Source organism: Varroa jacobsoni, unplaced genomic scaffold (genome assembly GCF_002532875.2).
Source record: "Varroa jacobsoni isolate VJ856 unplaced genomic scaffold, vjacob_1.0 scaffold_75, whole genome shotgun sequence".
NCBI classification, from domain to species: domain Eukaryota; kingdom Metazoa; phylum Arthropoda; class Arachnida; order Mesostigmata; family Varroidae; genus Varroa; species Varroa jacobsoni.
Window position 1 is genome coordinate 561,964 of NW_019212977.1, and position 8,662 is coordinate 570,625.

General features: G+C 39.4%; 1 long non-coding RNA gene across 1 annotated transcript; it reads right to left on the reverse strand.

Annotated features, from left to right (window-relative positions):
• Nucleotides 1-6,781: 6,781 nt before the first annotated feature.
• Nucleotides 6,782-8,437, reverse strand: LOC147753956 (uncharacterized). The gene is made up of 2 exons (XR_015312146.1): nt 8,201-8,437; nt 6,782-7,905 (listed from the first exon to the last, which is right to left on the reverse strand). It is a non-coding gene; the product is annotated as an uncharacterized LOC147753956 (long non-coding RNA).
• Nucleotides 8,438-8,662: the final 225 nt, after the last annotated feature.

Below are 8,662 nucleotides of genomic sequence, written 5' to 3' on the forward strand. Positions count from 1 at the left end.
ATATCTCTCTCAACTTGATCGTATATATCGTACCCATATTTTTGGTCTATATGTACTATTTGTACCCTTTGAACTTGAGATACGAACATTCGATCATTTTTATATTTCGGACAAAAACGTCTGAATGGTATAGCAGACAGTAATTGATAATGTGGAGGACTATGTTCGCCTAATAAACAATTGTTATACAAAGAAAGGGCTAAATAGACAACAATCTTTAAATGGATGACAACATTGTTTATGACACGTGCTAGATGTCGCTAAGGCGTCGGTTTCGGTATTCGCTAGCTCGATAATGATCATGAGCCGTTTCCGCCAAATGTAGGGTAAACATTGTTGACACTGTGACTAGTTAAGTTCAGCGATAATCGAAACCTTAACAAAGAATGAACCAGGTTGGCTGTATTGGTACGAGACGAAGTTTTCGTATTCAGAGAAGTAATAAAAATAATCATATGATATTAACGGTGGCTGATGACCATTGTTGGCAGGTAAGCACGGATGCTTGCCTTTTTTTCCTTTAAATCGTGAGATTTTTGGGCGGAAATATTTATAGATCGGCTCCTTTGTCCACTGAAGGGGTTCCTTTTTATTTCACCTATCTACACGACCTTATATTAGCAATACAACATCTACAGCGTGCTTCTATTTAACTGTTAGCTCCACCCTGTCAAGTCGTGATATTGCGTGTAACCAGTTTTTGTTCCAAGTGACGGTGATGAATTTGTCACAAACTGCCAGCGATTGGGGTCGTGCTCCTACTGCGAGTGAAATATACATTAAGCACGTGACTCGTATCGGAATTATCTAAACACCTCATTTCGATAATCTTCAGGCAAAAGAGACTATCGGGTACTTCGCCGTGAAGGATTTGCATTTTTATGCGGCTTCTACTAAAATGCGTATAAAGATGATGTAATTCCCAGAGGACCCGTGTCTACTAAATGCCACACCAAGCACTCAATTTCCAGCTTCATTTCCAGTTCCAGTTTCTTATGTCAAAGTAGAGAAAGCGCTACGTACAAACATGATCAGAATTTCTAGTACGTCTGTAGTTACACCAGCTTTGTTTTGTTCCGTTTTGTTAGAGGTAGAACCATATGGGTCAACGTGATATGCGAAACGCTACGATGTACGCGATGTAGGAATTACAGGGACGTTGGGGATTTCTGTCCACAGCACTTACGTTGGTTGATAGGATGGGCCAGGAACCTGCCAAGAGGCAAAATGGCTTCTGGCATGAAACGGATATCGACGCGAATAACCTGCCGTAAGGCCTATTCTAAATGCTATACTTGGAGTCGCAGTGCTTGTGAATTTTTCTGTGGGCTGCTGTGTTACTGTGGTGTTTACGGCCACGAAAGGGCCTGTTGCTGGAAGAATCACTAAAGCTGCTTCTGCCAGGGACAATTTTCCGTTGGGAACCGGAAAGAGATGTCCTCTTATTTTTCATATAAACTGGAAATGGCATAAAAAGAACAGGATGCCTTAGACAAATCAAAATCGATTCATTCGCAGGCCCGATTATGGGTGACTAGTTATTTGTAATTAAGTTAAATGCTCATAGTATTTTAATAACTACTCGACGAAAGTTGTACTCTGAGATTGTTTTCATACATGCTAGATTCTCCACGCAACATTATCTACAACAATTTTCCCTGGTTTTTGATTGTAGGGTTTTTTCGCTCAGTCTCACGAAACCCAATTGATTCATGTGTGACATTAATTTCACACATATACACATAAAAAGGAGAATCAATAGCGTACTGTTATGATACAGATTGACACGACAAACTTATCTATGTCGGCATTCTGCATAAATCCAATCTATATCCTTTCATTAGTGTGTACGCTTCAGCTTCCGACGTTTGGAATCTGGGGTGCTCCTTTGAAGCATTGAAGCATCAACCTGATGTATCCGCTTATGATAATGACGTCTAACAATTATACATTATAAGATACATCCGCCATCGTTTGTGAACTATTCAGTAATCTTTATTATTATAGTAAAGGACTTTATTTTGTACTTATTGGCGTTGCGCTATTTAGCGACCATTTTTTGTTACCTATTAAGACACGTTTCCCCCAAGTCGTCCCTCAAATCAATACGAGTTGAAGGAAAAAGCAATTTATAAATTCGGTAGACTGCAACAGAGTTACCCATACGTTTCTCACGTTTTACGTCCAATATTTAAAGTGTTAAGCATTGCGCTAGACGGCTAACTCCTGCTAGCACAAAACAAACTATGTTCATATCTGAATTTGAACCTATATGCTTTCAAGTTCAGCTGTTGAACACGAAGTTATTTGCTGCACTACCTCAAGAATAATACAGCAACGTAACTTAGTAGTTAGGAACAAACTATTTATGCTATGTGAGTTGATTTTTACGTATTTAGTAACACTAATCGTTTACAAAACGACATATGCTATTACCTTTATAGATAGGGTGGACAAACGCGATAAAGCTTAAACCTCGATAGACACGTTTTCGAAAACATCTTAGTTTCATTGCTAGATCTTGCTGTTTCCACGTTGTCTATGGTCATGTTATGAAAAGTGATTGTGAATCTCTTCGCCTATCGTAAATTCCTCTTTATTCATCCGCGTTTTGCCCCACCTGATAGGTTCCCTGGCGAGTCGGGCGGAGTTTGCTCACAAATAGTGAGACGATACACTTGCATGCGGCGGCTATGACATGCTACATTAGTTACCAAGGTACAAAACTGGACACACGCCCACACCCGTATATAGGATCTCAGGATAATTGTACTTCTTTTGAGACGTTCGTCCCTACACGTACCTCAGAGACAGGAAAGCAGCCAAGGCACAGGCTTCGGACGGAAATGCAAAGACGGAGCTAGGAAGCAGCGTCGAAGAGCTCCAGTCAGGCAGAAATCGGTCCCGCACGCAAAACTCGTCATCGCTGTGCCCTGTTTGTAGCTACGTAACCGTCTCCTACACAGCAACGGGATGAGATGCTAATATAGTGACAACACAGATTACGCTAACGGTCGTAATTTACGGTGATGATACATTATCCGAAGAAAGATCAGATGACAGCATATCGGCTCATGGTAATGGCCTATTCTCTTTTTTATACGGGGCATTGTGAGGTGTTCGATGAATTGAACAGAAGGAATTGCATAAAAGGACACGTGTTGCAGCGTAGGACATCCGCAACGGAATGCAGAAATGTCCTGGGCCTAGCCATTCGTCGACTAGATGTAGACGCGGCGCATTGAAGGACCTTCGTGTCGTTTCTATTATTATATGAGAGAAGCAAGATAATCTCAAGGCGGTATCCTTGGTAAGACACACATATTAGGCTGTGAAAGGATCATAGCAAAACCCAGTTGCTTTTTTGTCTGAGGCCGCATCGTCACAGCTGATTGACATGAGAATGCGATGATAGCTTTACAATAGGATGAGCGCTGCGACGTATAATGTGACGTCTGAACAGAATTATTTAACGTTTATTAGAAACCGTGTTTGCTAGAAGAAAATATATTACCAAGGGAAGAGGCAAAGCTGTGTTTGCTTGTCCAAAACATAGGTCTACGAAAAGCAAACCACTTTTAACATTTTGCAATATTCTTTTCCAAACAATTTCAACTATTAGCAGTTAACCTACAGTGAATATAAGCATTTCACTGTCATCGGAGTATTTTCTATATATGTTATAATAACTAAATATATCGTCGATGTAAATAGGTTAATTATATGAAGATTATGTTTCACACATTATTACTACAATGTTTATCTGTAATTGCTGTCATTAAGCTGTTTGTGCGTGCACCTAATAGCAGTTATTTGTCAAAACATATATATATTCCTCACACAGTCATTTCTACGATTGGTTTAATGACTGTGAAAAGGCCAGTTCTTCCTGCGTAAGGGATATTCTTTGGCTTTTCCAGACGCCGCCTTCGAGAGTCGTACTTGAATCCGGATGTACAGAATCCTTTGTACTGCCATAATAATAATAAGCGACCATTATCATTATAGTCAGCTTTCGTCGTTTGACAAAATCGATCTAATTTAGAGGAATAAGAACAGCTCTTGCCAGCGCCCATAGCAAGGGTACGAACTTTAGTTATACAGACTTAGACCCACTAATACCAGTATGCGAAAACAAACGCGCAGACTCGTGTAACGTCTTACTTTCAGTGCTCGACAGGTCCTTTTCACTGCCCACTGCTACAAATAAGGCCCAAACTCTTACAGGCATCAAGCCTGCCCCCCCCCCCCCCGGACATGGTTCACCGCGCAGGATAACTGCTGCTCGCTTCATGTACGCATTTAGGACAACGGCACAATACTTGTCCTCGTTACTCTAGCTGTGTTCTGATGCCGTCCATACGAATTCTAGTATTATTACATACCGTTACTGCCATCGAAACTTGGAGTCTGTTTGTCATTTTTTTATTACACGAGTAACGGCCAAAATGGGCCAGTTATTTAGACGGTTAATGTCGTTAAAATCAAAGGCGTCAGGTAAGACAAAAAGATACCCTGAATTGCGGACCTGGATAGACGCGATACATCAACGAATTCCTGAAAAATAAACGTTTTTTTATGATCCTTATATGCATATTTGATAACGGTAATAAGTCAAAGGTAAGGAGAAAAGCAGCATAGATAAGTTACCAGATATCCGTATAACTTCTAGTTAGGGAATGGCTGCATCAAAAATGCGCGCCTGTCTAATAATCAATAAAAAACATTTTTACTGTAATGTTATTCTTATGTTATGATATATATATATATATATATATATATTTTTTTTTTATAAATCATAATAATAGCACTTTTATACGAATTCCTTCTAGTTCCAAATTAATAACAAATTTTTTAATAAAAATCGCACGATTCAGTAAAACAGAAATGCTATAACGATTTAAGAATAATTTAAGATAGCATGCTTTATCGATTGAAGTCATCATGTTGTATGTACATCATGGTCGCCTTCAATCAGGTCTCAGAAACAAGCCATTTAACGACAAAAGCCTCTTCTATGTTTAAAGATATTTTGAAACAGTGTTTGTTAATGAACTAATAATAAGATTCACATCTATATAGAGTATAACAAATTGCCCAATACATAACTCGCTCAACCGAAGTAACAATAATTCATGTGAGCATCAAGTCGCAACATCTCGAGTACGTACAATACTACTTATCACTAATTTCTTTTTCCCGTTTATCGCACATCGTCATAACGGTAAAGTAATATTTACGAGAACAGCGAAGTTTTCAAAGTGTCTGAAGAAACAGCCCAGGAACGTACAAACATGTTATTCTTTTATAATTTTTTTCAAAAAAACAAAAAAAATTAACTTAAAAAAGCTGCAATTGTTGCATTATAGCTCTGCTCATGATCGGTTACCTTCCATATTGAACAAAGTGTTCCCTTTGCTCGAAAGCTGCACACATGCATTTCTCTTGCTTGTATAAGATGGCGCACGTGATGTACGATATGTGCATGATACACGATTCGCTTTCATTAGAAATGAATGACCCGAGGCACTGTAGACCCTTTGTCGGTTTTTTGTGGTTCGCCTCGCGTACGCAGTCTTCAGTTTTCTTTCTCCTCCACCCCTTCTCTGTTGTTTCCAATAATGACAGGAATATGAATAATAATCAGAGCAATATCCTTGATTAATGACAACGCCAGGCAGCGGTACGATGCTGGCGTTCAGCTCTGTTCGTTGTATTCGTATCCAAACGACGAAGCACCTCACGAAATCGCGTCATCCATCACTCATTATTCATTCGGCATTCCTTTATTATTATCCGTTGGCGTCGGACACGAAAGTCACATGATGGTTGGAACAGCCGAAGCCATACGATAGTGCAGGAACGGCCTAGCTTTTACTGTCGGCTTCCGACTTTTTTCTTTGCAGGCCTATTAGGCTTCTAAAAGATGACAGCGCCCAGACCATACCAACATCTCCTGGATCAGCTAAGTTAGGCCGGGGCAGCTATTCTACGGCTTCCGTTCGGTTCTTCGGACCTTCTGGACATTTACTTTAACATGGCCTTATAGCCAATATAGGACAGGCAAAGCAGGCTGAGAAAAAGGAGTGCATATTACGCTACTATCGTGTAGGGCAACAGGAACAGTGGGAAACGCAACCTTTTTCACGATAGCGTTTTGCAAATTTTGGGCAGTCGTAGACGTTGTGCCCTGGCCTTCCAACAGCTTTTAAGGGTTACCATTACTTCACTTCCCTTTACAGTAAAGGGTGATTTATAGCTCGTATTGTACCACTATATGTTGTAGTAGCTATCAAAGGTATTGGTAAAAACCAGGTGTGCGGAAACCATTGCGTTTTGGTAATGTCACGTATTGTGCTAATTCCTATTATAATCACATCGGTATTTACTAACACTTTATTTAAAACCGGTTACGCGGCTTGTTAGAAATCCTATAAAGTGTCTGCTAGTTATTCCTGCTTGTGCTTTTTTGATAATGCTCTGGTACCTTTCGAAGGCTTTCGGAGGCCTAGAACGACTCACAGAACCCCCGTATCGATACGTCGCCTATCCCTTAACGAACTGAGCTACGAAGTTAGATGTCTTTCAATAAAAGACCATGTCTATCATCGCGATGATAATTTATTTAGTGAAACGAAGATGAAGAAAGTCTTCAATCGTAGTGCTACAGCATTGATGATCGACAACCGTGCCAGTGATAATAATTGGTCTTTGAGTTTTTTTGCTATAATGAATGCATTTATTTTTGCATTCTTTTTTACTGCGTTACTTTATTTACTGCTTTACTTTCATTTTAGTTACTACAATTTTAGCATTATAACACATTGAGCAATAGTTGCAGCATTGAGAAAACGATGACTTCAATGGTTATTGTTGGGTCACTTTTTTTTTTTTTTTTTTTTGTAATCGGGCAGGTAACCCACTTATTCGCCATTCAGATATCAATTATCTCTGAGGCCAGTGTAGGCTGGTTACGGCAGGCAACATACAGAAACATTGCCTATCTATATTTTGTCTTTGCCATGGAAATATTTTTCCCTATTTTGTTAAAGTCGCCATAGCTGTATGTACAGGAACTGATCTTCATAGTATCCTATGTTAGGCCAGTTCTTAACTCTTCTGGGTTTTGTTTCCGATTAAAAATAATAATGGGGGCTATAAAGTATCGATTAGCGTTAGCTAAAATACTTCTGCAAATGACCTCACTTAGATTATATATTATGATTATTATGATTATATATTAATACAAGCAAAAACGATTGGTAGCACTGGCGGCAAGTTGGACATAACAGAAAAAAAAAAAACTTTGTGACCCGTATCAATTTCTTATTTTGAACCTCAGTGACCAAGGAAGTAGATTATGTAGATTTTTAGCAAAATACCATATATTCGTTGGGTCAATATTTCACATTGTAACTGTGTGGGCCGACATATTTCTGGCTGACCTTTAACATCCACTCGACTTCATGTATTTAAGCTGGTCATCAGAGGTCTTATGCCGTATCGTTGGACAGCAGGAATGATGTTCATTTATGTTAAAAGGTACGTACTATGCGAATGATACTAGTAACTAAGTTCACAAAGTGTGTAATTTCCTAAAAACCTTGTTTAATCTATTCATCGTAGCCTGAATTATTAACGGAGTAACGATAACCGTAGTTAGATTCAACGAGAGACCAGTTTATATCCATCAGTCAATCACAGAGGAGTATCACGAATTTTTAATATGTGTTTCTACTTGAAGCTGCGGGCGACATGTCCCCATGGCGACAGCGTGAACTTGAGGTCCATTAGCATTGCACAGTGAAGCTTTTGTGCAGTATTAAACAAACATTACAACGAGTAACATCAAATACAATGTGTAATAGATTATGACGATTTCCTTTGCGCCGTGCCCCTCTAGTACTTTGACATACATGGTTTCATCAAAAAAAAAACAAAAAAAACATTCGAATTACTAGTTAATCTCAATTATAACACGTTTTGAGAAGCTTCCCCATTAACAGTGGCTCAAGCAAATCATACGCATATATTTTTCTATTTGTATAGTATATACATAGACCTATCAGGGAATCTTCACTTCAATTTGTTATGCAATTTTTTCAACTACCTCACTTTCCACGAAATCCAGCCGTTACACTATTGTTTCTAATATATCTTCCCTAGTTCTTATCCTGTAGAAATAAAAACTCTTACTTACTGCTGGTTCAATGGATCAGGTGTGATCCGGTTTGTAGGTGGAAGAAATGAGCACGTCTTTGTGGAGTGTGCCTCCTATGTACATCACACCTCCTAGACAATTGATCCTCCTGTGATCTACCTCTCGATCTTCCGGTGCAGTTTTTTGGGTGCTGGGGATTGAATGAAGTTTAGTCAATTGAGATTCCTGTTCATTCGCTTGATTGTTGTGGCGCAATGGCTTTGGCTTGTCATGCAGGCGTCGAGTATCGACCTCAGTCGTGTGTTTATCGATGTTTAAAGAATGATCCTTGAGGAGTTGGTTGTAAAAGGATAGGTGGTGACTGAGGGCTTATCAACAATGTAGGACGCCCATAGGAGTCCTCTTCTTCCCATTGATCTAGCCATTGTCGGATATACAATGAAGTAATCATTGCACCTCTTTCTTTGCTGCCGGTTTCGGCTGCGGCTGGAATGGAATGCT